Source organism: Patagioenas fasciata, chromosome 8 (assembly GCF_037038585.1).
Source record: "Patagioenas fasciata isolate bPatFas1 chromosome 8, bPatFas1.hap1, whole genome shotgun sequence".
Classification (NCBI taxonomy): domain Eukaryota; kingdom Metazoa; phylum Chordata; class Aves; order Columbiformes; family Columbidae; genus Patagioenas; species Patagioenas fasciata.
This window is the reverse complement of record NC_092527.1, coordinates 9,593,853-9,608,598: the sequence shown is the minus strand read 5'-3', so window position 1 is coordinate 9,608,598 and position 14,746 is coordinate 9,593,853. Positions and strand designations below refer to the sequence as shown.

Below are 14,746 nucleotides of genomic sequence, written 5' to 3'. Positions count from 1 at the left end.
CAATCTTAAAAATAAGGAATTTGCTACTGACTGGCAATAGAGAGCATTCATCATTCCTGCTGCAGAATGTGGGGGGTCAGGAAGGGATTTCCTTCCCCGCAGAGATACAAGAACTCACCTGCTGAAACGCTTGGCTGCAGAGACTGCAAACCAGAGCCAGAATTTGGGTCTTACATAGATCATTCCTTACTGTTTCAAACTGCCTAGTGCAACCTCAGCAACACAGGCCACTCATGGTTATATTAATTATGTACTTCAAATGTTTTCTTAACAACCAAGAAGGACAGAAACTTTTCTTAAGGGACACACAGTTTCTGCAGAAAATTATATTCAACACAATTAACACAGTTCAATAGGGCAAGTTACTTGCCACCGGCAAGTGTCACTGTCACTTTGCCATGTCAAGATGAAAGCATTGGAAAAGATGTTTGGCACAAGCTCTGTGGTGAATGAGACTTTTAAATTATATCACAGTAGCTGAAGTTTCCTATGACTGAAAGGGAGAAGTATCCTCTGACGGTGTTTCAGCTGAATACAACATGCCCAGAAAAGAACATGGTACACCTGAATAACACCACCACTTTGTCTATTTTTTGATCAGAATGAAACCACACTTTATTCTAAGGCCTAACACTGTAGCTGCAGCTTGTTTCCTCAGCCTACAGGACTTAAATTTGAAGAGAACTTCTGGAATAAATTACTGCCTTGGCAAGCAATGCAGTACAGACAGCACTGAAATTCACTGAAATCCTGACAGAATCCTGAAGGTTTTTGCTCTGAGGCTTGTGCTCTGTCCCAGGCCATGAGAACTTCTCTTTCTGTATTAATAACTCCGCTTCACTGATGAGAAAAGCTGCTTTTATCACAGTTAAGCATTAGACAGCCATGTTTACTTATATATTTATCTTTACATTTATAATGGTGTTCTCACTGCATAAGCAGAGTTACGAGGCTGTAAAGCTTTTTAGCGTGGCTTGTCTTAGGATTGGTTGGAAAGATAACTCTCCTGAATGTTGCTGAAGTCCTAGAAATATTCACTCAGTCAAATCCTGCACAGCCTGACGCTGAAAAGGAAACACAAGATGTAGGCTCCGCACTGCAGCAAAGATGTAAAGAAGAACGGCACTGTGACTGAGAAACTTAGTGGGGACTTCCCTCTACGGTATTGCCATGATAATTCTTCCTTCCACCCACCTTCTGTTTGTTTTGTCTATTATCAGAAGCCAAGGTGAGACCTTACCGGAGTGGCTCTCACTTGGGAAGGAGCAAGGAGGTGATGTGCATCCCCAGTCCCAAAAACGGGCTGTTCTTTAAACAGCAGCCAGACGGCCCACGAGGTCCACTGAGGGAGCTGTGTGACGATGGCAGGGCCTCGGGACCTGCCATATTGTAGACAAGAACTGCTCTTTGCAAAGAATCTGGTGAACTACTCTGAAAGTGTCCTTTGAGGAAAAACCCAAACAAATCCCAGTCAGTTAAAAAAGGTGTGATAAAAGAAAGCTAAGATTCTCCATGTAACTCATTGACTCTCCTGTTAATCTAGATTGAACTACAAGTACCAAAAGCAAAATTATAGCTTGTATAAAGGAAAGCTGCAAGACAACCTACATGGGAAAACAGAACACTCTTGAGACACAAGCTGCAGTGATTAATCTGAATATGACCAAAGCATTTATAGCTAAGTATCTATAAATGCAAAAAAACCCCAAGTTTTAGGCATAAAAGGAAAATTAGATGAAATTCTGAGCAAATGCTTGCAACATCCCTTCCAACAGCAGCAGTTTCTTTGGCAGCATCTTTTTCCTGCTATATCCTGTGTTACCTACACCATGACAGCAAACCCCTTGGTGTAACATAGCACCGAGCTCTCACAGTTGCTAGGAACAAATGTCCAGCATCTGGTGCTTGCAGCTCACGCCTTCCTGTGTAAGCACTGAGAACTCTTTAAAGAAATCACTGTTAGAATATTCATGTTATCTATCCTCATCTGCTACGTCTGACTGGCCCACTTGAAAAGCAATGTAGACAGAGACCAGACAGCATTAATGAAGACATTCAAGAGAGAGAAGTGGAATCGTGTATATTCCAGTACAGAAAGCTTGAAGTGCTAAATGAACTGGGAACTACGATCTCTTCATAACTATTTAGCCAAAAAAATGTTATTTAAGAGCAGAGCATTACAATATGTCTAGCAATTACCACAAGCCCATACATACAGAAGAGGCTTCTCAGCCATTACTCACTGAATATGCTGCTCTGCATAGATGGCTCAGCCAACAGGAAAAGGATGTTTAAAACAATGAACAAAACCCTGAAAATAAGCCACTGCCTAGTGCTAAGTAGAAATCAAAAGTGTTAGTGTAAGTGGCCAAGTATTTTCTTAATTCTCATCCTAGCTTATGCAGTTTATCTTTAGGTATAGGGAAAGGGCCAGCCCCACCACAGGACAGCAAAAGAACTAGTGATCAAGTCATCCAGGTGGAAGTGGGAAGCTGACCTGAATGCTGAAAAGCAGAAACGACATTCCTCTGTTTCCTCTCTCCTGACACAGCGCTCAACCAGAAGCACACTGTCTCCAGAATACCACCCATTCCTGGGGGTAGGCATGTGGGACCCAGTGTGCTCACAACCCTCCTCACCTCCTCCTTTACAGCTCTGGCTGTAGTTTCTTTATTTTGCTTCTCAGTATGTCAACACGTGGCCTTTCCATAAATCTAAGATTACCTCAGTGACAATGTCAGCTACTTCTTTTAGGGCAATAATAGAGGTGCATATGCAGGGATGATCGCCATGGTCTATGAAACAAGTATGACTACAGCAGATATCTTTAAACAACAGCTTTTCAATAAAAAGCTTACTGTGAAATAAAGATACACTGCTGAACTCTGAGACTCCTTCCATTAACTGTCAGTCACTCAGGGTACACTGAACAGTGTCACTCCTCCCCTCTGCCACCACAGAGCACACAAAACTAGTGGAATTGTTTGATCCATTACTTGCTGACAATAAGGACAGCTCTCACATGACCTTAACAGTTCAGGATTGACACAAATACGGGAAAATACTGTGAAATAAAATACTATGTTTGTAATCTATGATACAGATCCCCCTACGTTTCTACCTTTTGTCATCTACCAGCTCAGGTAACAATCTTTCACTAAAGAAATCATGTTACCACTGCTGTTAGGAATATGCTGCATTAAGACTACATTTGCATGACGTGGATACTCCCAAATATCCACATCATGTTTACTCACATCAGGGTCACACACCCTCCATATCCCCAGGTACTGACCTCCAAGCAGTCAACTAGCTGTGTTCACTCTGCCAACCAGCCTGGAAGCAGCAGTAGCTCCCCAGGGCACACGGTCTGTGGCAGACAGCAGGGCACCTGCTCTGCTTGTCCTTCACCTGGGTGGATGAAAAAAGACCTGGTGCAGGGAGGCAGCACCGTGCTCTGAGTGTGAGCATGCCTCGCTGCAGGAATGCCAACTGGTGGCCATGATGAGGAAAATGCCATCTTTATAATGGGGAAGCTGAAATGTGCTCTCAGCTGGTGCCAGGGCAGCACGGAGTTTGGGCCAGACGCTCGGTACGGGCAGACATCTTTCTGCCCTACAGTATTATGCCTCAAAGGTGTCAAGAATGTAGTAAGATGGAGAGACAACACTATTTGCTAACCTTTATGAGCAGTAGTACTGTATCAGGTCCAAGGCACACTAAGAGAAGCTGAATGCCACTATCAGTGCCATTTTAAGGAGACAGAGTCTTTATCTCCAAGGGTCCTAAAACAGCAGCCCCCAAAGCCAGCAAACAACAACAACAAAAGTGTGTTAAAAACGCTGCATAGTGTTAAAGAAAAAGGTGTGAAAACCATTGGAAGACTGTGTGAATCCTAAAAGGTCCTGGTTTAATTAAAAAAGGTTGAAGCAGTCATATTTTTAGCACAGAACACAGCCGTTCAGCGCTGTTTCTCTTGTTCATGCTCCCAAGGTGAGCACTCATGAATAGTTTTTCTCAGAACTATGCATATTCAAAAAAGAAAACTGAACTAAAAGGATACTACATAAGATGAATCACACACAAAACACAGTAATGTTGCTTGTAGCCCTGCATCTTCTGGGAACAATTACATTTTATTAGATGGCAACTCCATCCTAGCTTGACTCCTGGCCATAAAGAAACCAAAGGTTCAACTGAAATAATTTCCTGTGGACTGGTCACTCACAACAGAAGAATGTCACACATTTGGTAGGGTGAACAGGGGGAGGAGAAACAATACAGGTGAATTGATTTTATGAACATGAAGGCCTTATGTCTCTGAAATAGCCATGGCTTCATCTGCACAGCGGAGGGTGACAATAGCAAGTGCTACGGTGCTGTCAAACAACGGGTCTGTAACCCAGCATAGGGAAGAGGGGAAAATAATAGTACAATAATATTTTAGGAACAACTGAAGTCATATACCGAAAATTCTAACCATACTTCCTCTCCCCACTCTATAGTGTACTTCTGATACACCAAATGACCAAAGCCAGGCACACAATCTGGAGAGCCTGCAGCTGATTTGGATATGGCTCTGGGTACCCCTATAAAACCTGCTTTTTAGGGTGTGCTGTGCCTTCGCCTCATCTATATGTTAAAGGATATGGGATATGTTCAGAATACAAAGGGCAAAGCCTAATTTTTCTCGAATGCTTATGACATACTGTACATGTAAAGTACCTTATTCTTAGAATATTAGAAAATCACTTTGCTTTGGACAATATGACTTACAGCCTCAAGATTTTTTCATGTTTTACATTCTGATAGAGAAGCCTTGAAACACTAAGTTGATGGAGTTTCTTCTAAGATGGCAGAGAAGTCCCTGACGAGAAGCTTTCCTCAGTGCCCTTTCTCCAGACTGCCAACTTGCCTCCTCACTAAGATCAGTGCAGCAGACCAAAAAATGACACCCCTTTACTACATTAATCTCATCCTGGTAACCACAAGCAAACCTTTGAAGAGTATCTTCAAATGGTGATGACCAGCACTGCAAAGCATAGAGCATCCCTTTGCTTTATCAAATAACATCCCACTGATCTGTTTTCTTTCTATTTCACTATCTGCAATTACTATTTGACTTCTTTTAAAAGTTACTATTCATTTTTATGTACCCACATTGGGTACTATCTGTATTGTGAAGTTCGTAAGCTCCACCTTGATAATTAAACTCCAGTCTTCTATTTCACAAACACCAGCCAGGTCAACAGTGCAGTAACTGTCATAAATTCATTTTTTTCATCCTTGGAGAACATATAGTCAAGAGAAATGTGAGTGTACGTCATATTCTGAATGTGACTGATCTCTTGTAGAAGGAAAACTTTCAGTTGAATCAGCATTAAATTAATGAAAAAAAAAAGTAACTGATATTTCATGTCAAATGTCTGGTCATAATTAATTCACTTATGTGCCTACACTTCCAATGAAGGGGCTGATAACTGCAAGTGTTTCCAGTCTTTTTTTCTTGGAAACCCTCCAAAGGTTTAAGCTTCTAATTTTTGCTAATTAATTCAGGAAGAGCCTGAACATATGGTGTTACGGCCAAAAATACATAGCATGTACAAAATATAGCAAATAAATTCCACAAAAATAGGCCTACATTTTAAAGGGGAAAAAAGCTGGGAGAGGCGCTTTGCCTTTTTAATGACTGCTTTGTTATTTCTCCAGGAGACATTGCTGGGTATTCTTACCCAACAACAGCTTGAGCAAAATAAGCAGAAAAACAAGTCTTGGATCAAGCCATTAATGTCGAAAAGGCAGGCTCAATGGCGTGCCAACTGGAGAATGCTAGAAAAACTGTCACTTCCCTGAACGTCATCATAAGAACAACAAATTGTAATAGGTCACTGATCATGACCTCATATCCAGTTTGGACACTGTCTTCTTGGCTTCCCTTTCTGGGTAGGCCTGAGGGAAGGGATTTAGGAGAAGCAGCTCTGGTCTGGTCCACCTGCCACAGGCCTTAATGGTCCTGAGCACTCTCAGCTGAGGCCTCCTCCCACAGCCTCTGCTCACTGGCCCACGAGCTCTATTTAAGCTCTGGCCTGCACCCCACCAGAATCACAGGTATACCTGTCTGCTGCCCTGTTTCTAGCCCTGCCCTCTGGATAGACTTTAGACCTACCTTGCCTGTAGCTTGTCTCCTGGACAGACGCCTCATGCACATGCTGGAGTCTGATTTTGGCTCCCTCTCCTTTTTGCTCCTGGATGGACCACACAGCTGCTTCACTTCTTACCTTGTCTGGGACTGCTGAGGGATCTTGTGACCAGCACCCTGGGCTCCTTGCCATGGCCAGATGCTGTGAGGTGGCACTGCATCTGCCCTTAGCCTGGGCCTAACGCTGCTCACACAGGTACAGTTTTCCCTTGGAGTATCATGCCCAAAGGAGACTGCCCTGCCACAGGCTTCCCAGCTGCCTATGAAACCAGTGGGGAAGCTGGTAAGTTTCTGCCTGAACCCTTTTTGCTTTATGCTCCTTATGTCTTTGCTGGCAGGAGCTAATATTTGGGAGTCCTGAACTCACTTTGTTTTCTGAGTAGCGTAGTCCCCAGAGATGAAAGGTAAAACACAGCTCTTGCGGGCACAAGAGATATTATACGATCCTATTCTAATGACAAGTTGCATTTGCTGTAATGTATGTTGTGACTTTGTGGTTTATTTGCTTCTAGTCCTAGATGGATTTATACCAATGGGCAGACATATCAGTTTATCTGGCTTATTAAGGATTTGCCATATTGAAGTATGTTCTCATTCTATTAAGTTCTCTTTGGCTGTGTACACGAGTTATGAATGTTAGCTCCTCATTAAACTCCTTGTCCAACCGACAAACACCTCTTTATCCCTTTGCCTTTTACCTCAGCTTTTATGCTAAGGCTTGTAGTACTGGTATCAAGAAGTACTAAGTACCCTGAAACAACTCTTACAGGCTGTGAGATTGCTAAAAATGCAAGGAATTCATAGAAATCTTGCAGAGGAGTAGAGGAAAAATAGGGAAGTAGCAACAATGGTTACTTATCTGATTTCTTGAGGACCCACTGTTTTCAAGGAAATACTAGTTATACTTAAAGATACTGAGACAGAGAGGTCTAAAAGTATCTTCGTGTTCCTATCAGTACATTGTTTTGTCCTATGTATAGAAGTTTTTTTAGCTATACATGAGGTATAGCTAACATGTCAGTACAAATAAAGGATTTATACAGAAACAGCAGAATTAAGAGGCTCACTGTTTAAAATGGAAAACATTTTCTTGGTCTTAAATTTGTAAACTTCTTTTAGCATGTGGAGCATGTAATCGTTCTAATCAGAGGAATTAATCTGCATAGCTTCCATGACTACAAGGCATCCTACAGCATGAAAGAAATGGTTCAGAAATGGCTTTGTACAGTCCAGCAGTAAGTCAACTAAAAACATCACAAAGGATAGCTATCATCAGAGTTTTGGAGTTAGAGTTCTATGCAGATTTTAACCAGGTGACTACTAGAATTCTCTTTGTGAGAGAATGTGTCTGAGCTTCTGCCTGTACATACAAAATGTACAAGTTCTTTTATATTCCAGCTGGCAAGTTACTCTGTTTCCAGTCAATTAATTATTATTCTTTAAAGCACTTCCTGTCTCCATGAACAGGCTCCCTTTTTGAGCCCTGCTACTTGTATCAATACCTGGTTTTCTTTCAGGAAAAGTTTTTAAAATTGGTTTGCAAGCATTGGCAGTATAGAAGGTGAAATTAAGAAGGTCAAATGTCAAGCTAAAATAACATTTTGCCACTTTTCTTTCAAAAGTCTACATGTAACCGTTAAGCTTGAGAATAAAAAATGCATTATGTTCGTTTTCTGTTTTGATCCAAGGAAAGGAAAGTTGCACAAAGAAAGTGTCTTTAAAAAAACAGTAGTTAAATAAAAGACCAAAATGTGAATGCCTCATCCTTCCAGGGAAAGAGGCACTTAGAAAAACAGTTAAATAATTACAGATGCTTAGAGTGTAAGACGACATGAACAATGTTGTTATGCTGCTGAGAGAAGGAAAAAATAGTAACAGAACATCCTTCTGTCCTGATCTTTTGCTGAAGTGCTTGTGTTTTCCCAGTATGACTGTTCTCTCAGTGAACAATTTTAGGCATTTAGAAATAGGGGGGAAAACATCATCTCACACAGATCCAACAGTGATTCAGCAGCAGAACAGTTTCTGCAAATTTTCTGACATGAGCTCACTCCAATCCAATCCTTTCCATTAAAGCCTCACTACGGAATGATAACTTCACTCACAGGCATAACTCCACTCAACTTGCAGGCAAATTGGATATCTCTAGTTTTCTGTTGTTGAAATATTTATCTTTTGGTTCTAAGACTTCCACAAGGTGATGATCACTTTGAAATATATGGATGCATAAAAACTAATATATTTGAATGTCTTTTTTTACAATAAATTTTGCTATCAGAGGATGAATATTTAGCAGTTATGTTTTAGAATTATATTGAGGCTATAGTGTAGTGACTGCTATTTCTGAATAAATATTTGCTGGTATATTTCTTAAGGAATCAGCTGAAACTATTCTTACTATAAAAATAGTAAAAGAGCATCCACATGAACTACCATATTTATGTAAATATCGTTAATAAAGACACCGTAGTATCATGCATGAAATTCAGACTCAGTCAAAACCTTCTGAGATGGGCAGGAGGACAGATACAGGATTTTTGCCTTCAAAATCTTTACTTATTTCTCAAAGCTGAATTTGTATACATTTTACAAGCTCTGTGACATTCAGGAAGAAAGAGCAATATCAGCTGATTCTGTGTTACATGATACGATTTAGCTTGACACATCTCAACAATTCCTTACAAATTTGAGAGACTGTGTTTCTACTTGAGGGTTACAACTGCCTGAGGCTACTACATGTAGTTCTGGCAGGACAGTCAGTATCCTGCAAGTACTGCACAATCTTAAATAACACACTACTCTAGCTAATGCAATTCTGCCGCTCATTTTAACAGTAAAATTCATCTGCTTAATCTACTATGTTGTAACAAGTAAATCCTAGTGGTTCTGTTTATCAAAGCATGTACGGTAAAACACAGGAAAATATACACACACAACTAAATTGTAGCTGCTTCAGAAATAAATGTCTTGAATAACATCTTTATATAATTAAGTCTAGTAGAAGTTGCTTTTACAATAGAATTCTAAGGCAGGTTCAGCTACTGTGCCCCAAAATAATGTTGTCCAAAAGAAGTCTGTCCTTTCTGATGACTCAGCTAGAACACATCGCTATTGACAAAACTTTTAAAACCTTCAATCTCTGGGTGGGTTTTTTTGATGAAGTAATTAATTTTAAAGTTGTTTTTCCTCATATGTATCTTATGATGCATGGGTTTTTTGGTACCTTATGATGCAAACACTGGACTTTCAAAAGCGTCCCCAACTGTTTAATGAAACAATACTAACCTATGAATTCTCTGAGTGATGAGAGAAGAGAAAGGGAAACTTTTCCTATGCATCTGAAGTTGAACTGTAGATGTAATGGCACTTAGGCAGTTCAGAGATTTAGTACTAAAGGTACCATTATCTTTTGTGCCACTGACAGATTGGGATGGTGACCAGGGAGGGGACTGAGTAGGAGCTGGATGGAGCAGAGATATCTGAGGGATTGGAGGGGCCAGAAAAAGGCAAGGATGTCAGTGGATTCTGGGGTGCAATGGAAAGGCTCTGTACTATTTCAGAAGAATCTGGTCACTGAAGGGAAACTAGCATGATCATGGATAACTCTAAAGTGGAAAAAGACACCACAAAAGGTAAAATAAATAGCGATTTATGGTGATGAGCTTCATCGATCAACTTGGACAGGAACAGAATCCCTCTTCTCTTCCATCATCACCTTTCTGTCTCATGGTCTCTTAAAATCCCAGTAACTACAGAACTGCCATCCTGATTTCCCATCTTCTTTTTAGATCTCCCAACTCTTCTTTCCCAAGCAAAGATGAGAAGACCAGGGCGAGAAGATGAAGTAGTAAGGCTGAAGACTTTAGCTTGTATCAGAGGAGGAGACTTGGTAGAGTACACACTGCACGTGGTCTTAACCAGGAGTACTACAGAAAGAAAATTCTCCAAGCTGCAGTGTTTGGAAGTACTAGAGATGGATGCACAATCATATTTAGGTGTACTATAAGGATAAAGGGACAGATTTGGGGGGATGACTTTCTAGATTATTTTTCCAAGTCTTGTTGTTTTGCTATTTTTACTATTTTTCTAATATTTTCTCTGATATTGATGCCATTTTAGAAACAAGTGTCGAGAGCAAATAGGAGTAAAGCCTAGTGATTCTTATTTACTGTTTGTATCACAGAAAACTGAAAAGGATTGCCATAGAGCGTTCGACCAGGCACTGCACACTGTCAGGGCATGCTGGGAAACCGCCCAGCAGAACCCAGTTACAAGAGCTGGTCTCTCCCCAGTGTATCTTTAAAATCACCTCAGACGTGGCAGCAAGCTCTGCCTTGTATGTCCAAATCTCATCCGAGAACCTGGTGGTATCTTTCCTATCAGCAAAGTGCTGTGAAAAGCATGGTGTGAAGCCATCCTGCAGTTCTCTGTTATTATGAAGGAACTTTCCTTGGCAAGCAAGACTCAGAGGCTGTCCACTAAAACTTTCTGCTTAAACCATTGCTACTTTCTCAATAGGAATTAAAAATTGCACTGTTCTGATCCTACACGCTACTGGAAATAGATAGACATTCCTTTTTATCAGTAAAGGGGATTTGTGTCTCTTTATTGGTAAATACCCTCTTAATTATAAATCTGCTGTGGCAATGGAAAAAAAAATCTTCCTTCATTTACATCCTCACTCCAGGATTTTTCTTGTATATTTTTTGCCCATCAGCAGAGAAGTCATAGTATTTTCACCAGAATATTATTAAAATTATTATAGCAGATGAAGACTGACTTGTGATTGACCCATGTGATTTAATTTTATGGGAAAAATGTTTTTAAAGCTCTAACTCCTTTGTAAACTTGAACATTTTCAATCAGTCAATATTCCTGCTTTTGTACCAGGAATTGAGGGAAAATGTAATAGAACAGGACACAAAGAAAAGAAATTCAAATTATATAAGCATATATATGTATATGATTATACAAAAATCCCTATTTTTTCACCCTTCCGTTCCTTTTGTAAGTAATTCTGCCTGCTGTACGTTCCAAAACACTGTCAGAGAATAGAGACTAGTTCACAGCAGCATTTCTTCCTAAGGAGAATACATACACATGTATCTCTCTAAGCCCAGGCTCTCTTTGGGGTAATTTTGTCCATACTTTTTTCTGTTTAAAACCACAATTCATACCTGTATTTGAGATAAACATATAAATAAGCAGGTATTTCAAAAGCCCTGCAAGGTTTCTTAGCAATAATTTAATTTGACAATGGTTAGAAAGCTCAGGGGAAAAATGAGTGCATTTGGGACACTGAATCCATGATGTACCCAAGCTTGTTTATTAGCTACTTCTTCAGTTTCTGTAAAATACAGCTTTGAAAAACAGTAACTCTAAAAGTCAAAGTAGAACTTTGAATTAATTGCTTAAAAAAATCTGAACTAGCCTTAAGACAACTCCATATAATACATGCTGGTTGTTACCCTAATGTAGTGCTGCAGAGCCCCTAGCTCCATGAAACCATGTTTTCGTTAATGTCAATCTTGGTTAAGTTCTCTTTTGTTTGCGGTGAACCAACTGCCTCACAGGCTCGGTATCTCTTCCCCACATAGATCCTACATTGCAAATCCAAACAAGCCTCCTCTTACTCCTCTAAAAGTCTGCCTGTTCAGATGCCAGTTCTGTTCCAATCTTTCATTTAGATACCACCCATCAATACAATGAAACTATGTCACATATACTCAAGTCTAGCAAGTTAATTCATTTCTCTATGTTTATACAGGAACTTTGTTCACTTAAAAACTCAATTTAAACGAGAAAACTCATTCATTGTCAAGACAGAAGCCATTCCTTTAAAATAGTATATTCTCACACACAAGGACACATCTGTTACTGCTTGAAAAACGGAAGCTGAAAACCAGAATGAACTACCTCTATTTTGAAATCAGTAGGCATAAGTTTTGGACTGAGTTTTCAAGTCAGTAATGGTCCTTGTATAGCTATGGTATTTCGGACATCAGACACCTGAGACTACAAAGGGACTTTGGTGCATCCAAGTGAGCATCACAACACTTAGATACATCTTCAGCAACCAGCACATCACACACTGCACTGTGAGACAGTGGGAAACCCTGCAAATGACAGTTCAGTAATTCAACATGGGATCTACACAAAACAAAATGCTAATCCTGAAGTCATCTAAGATGACTATTAGTAAAAATCTATGGCCAAAGCAACCCTTTTATCTTGTCCTCACTGAGGCTGCAGCTACAGGCTGAAGACAGATGGAAAACATCAGCAGACCCACTGATACCTCATTCATTTCTCAGCTTTGCTGAATACCTTTGCTGTTGAAGCCATGGCAATATAGGCACTATCTCGCATTCTTTTGTTCTTCTTGTCTTATTCACTGTAGCTCTCATAGAGAAACTAAAACTACAGTCCATTTTCAGCAAAGTAAAATTGAGGAAGGAAACCTCTACCAAACTGTCTCATTTCTAACAGCAACAACCTTCAGCAAACAGACAGTAAAACTGGCAGGAACTTATAACATATGGTTATTCTCCAACAAGCAAAAAGTCTGGTGGAGTCCAAATGAGAACAGGGGGCCATGCTTTCAGCAGAGCAAATGCCTGCTACCTATTGCCTCCACCTCTGCCTGTGAGGGCCAGAGCTTACCACTGCAAATATGATGGTATTTGTAAAGAATTTCTAACATTACAGCAATCAATAGAACCAGTTTTGCATAAACAGGCCTGATTATCATGTACATACCCCTGATTAGCAGCTGCTGTTAGCTGCTACATACTTCCAACAATAGATTTCTGTTCTTGCTCAATTGCTTTTCCATCTGCCAGGTATAAGTTTTCTATGACAATGATTAATAGGATGGTTCACGGCAGCAAGTTTCATCAAGTTTTAGTACGCTTATGTCATGTAGCATATACAAAGTTGAAAGCAAGCTGGAAAAATACATATTACTTAAAATTACAGTAGCCCGGCCTAGTGTCTATCTGCAGAGGACATGCTCATTAATGTTCAGTAGGATAAGAATCACCTCCAATGAGGTTCTGCAGGTCCCTTCTGTTAAGACTCAAAAAAAAAAAGCAGAGGCCTCTGCCTCTACAATCAAATGAGGAAGCTAAACCATAATAAGCTACTTCACATGGTTACTCTTTACATCAATATTAACTCCCACTGAACAACCACTGAATATCACTGGCCTTCACTGAAATCACCCTGGAGTAGTTTTGTTAATGATCTGAGGCATATACATCAATACCGTATGCCAGCGCTATTCCCATTCCCTTCTGTCTGAATAATGAGTTTTTCTGATATCAACACTGATTTGGTTTTAGTTGAATATGTCACATAAATGTTCAGGACAATACACACATGCTAACACACTAAGATGCCAAGATGACCTTGAAAAACTAAAACTTTGGAAAGCACTCACTAAGATTAAATAAAAATGAATGCAAGATAATATATTTGAAAGAAAACAGAAATCAGCTTACGTAACAAGTGACTCAAATACAGAAATTTACTGTTTGCCTGAGTAGCTTCTGATGTAACATCTAAAAAATGCCAGAATATTTTATTTCTTCCATGTCCAAGAACTTGAAAGTACAGACTGGAGACATCAACCCCTAAGGTGAGCTGGTGCCTGCTGTGGCTTCTGCACTATTCATCCCCAGGTGTTCCCAGAGAAGGAAGAGAGGAAGCCAGCTGTGCTCCTCAGCACTTAACTGCCACCTTTCATACAACAACAAGAGGAAGGGGAAGAGTTTAACTATTGTTTAGATAGATACAAGCCTTCATTTTACAAGACCTTGCCTGGCATCATTAAAGAAACAACAAAACTTGAAAACATACTACTGACAGATGTATTCAAAACCAGCTTTCTGAAGATGTAAGGTAATGTTATGTAAGATACAAAAGTATCTTGTAAGATACTTGTATGTACAGTACTACAGGGTGACCTTGGCCTCTGTTACGAACAGTCCTAGAAACTCAACAAGAAACTTTGTAGGATGGTCATACCCCCCAGGAAACTACAAGCATCAAACATATCATACAGGAGTATATACTTTTATATATCAAGTTATAGTTTAAACATCTATGAAGTAAAATGAATAACATATTTCCTAAAATTTGGAAGAGAATCATCAAAATCCATCTTCCAATAACATAGCTGCCTACCATATTCTGAAGGAAAGACTAGGATTTCCACTCTCCCCAACAGATTTTGATTTGACTTTCAGGTAAGTTATTTTACCTGCGTCATTTCAGAGTTCTCTGTGGAACATTTGGATATCAGCAACACTGGACAAGAGCTGCTCTTCGGGTCAAAACTACAGATTATGCTGTATTCAACTGAGAGCCACAGATGCAAAGCTAAGACAATGCACTGGCCTTGTTAATCTTGACTAATCTAAAGCTAATAATTTAAAGAATTCTGGAGGTGACTTTAATTGTAAAGACTGAATTTATGGCACAATATGTTCTATTTCAAATGTCTCAATACAAATCATATGCTCTTAAAAAGAACAAAAGGATTGC

At 39.8% G+C, this 14,746-nt stretch overlaps 1 protein-coding gene and 1 long non-coding RNA gene across 9 annotated transcripts in view; one reads left to right on the top strand and one right to left on the bottom strand.

The window, feature by feature from the left end:
* Positions 1-7,780, top strand: part of LOC136104331 (uncharacterized) — a 500,900-nt gene extending 493,120 nt beyond the window's left edge. Inside the window, exon 13 of the long non-coding RNA XR_011740254.1 lies at positions 17-7,780. This is a non-coding gene — a long non-coding RNA (uncharacterized lncRNA). The remainder of the gene's footprint in view (positions 1-16) is intronic.
* The window catches only part of CTNNA3 (catenin alpha 3), a 450,315-nt gene that overhangs the window by 32,756 nt on the left and 402,813 nt on the right, over positions 1-14,746 (bottom strand). The window lies entirely within an intron of this gene.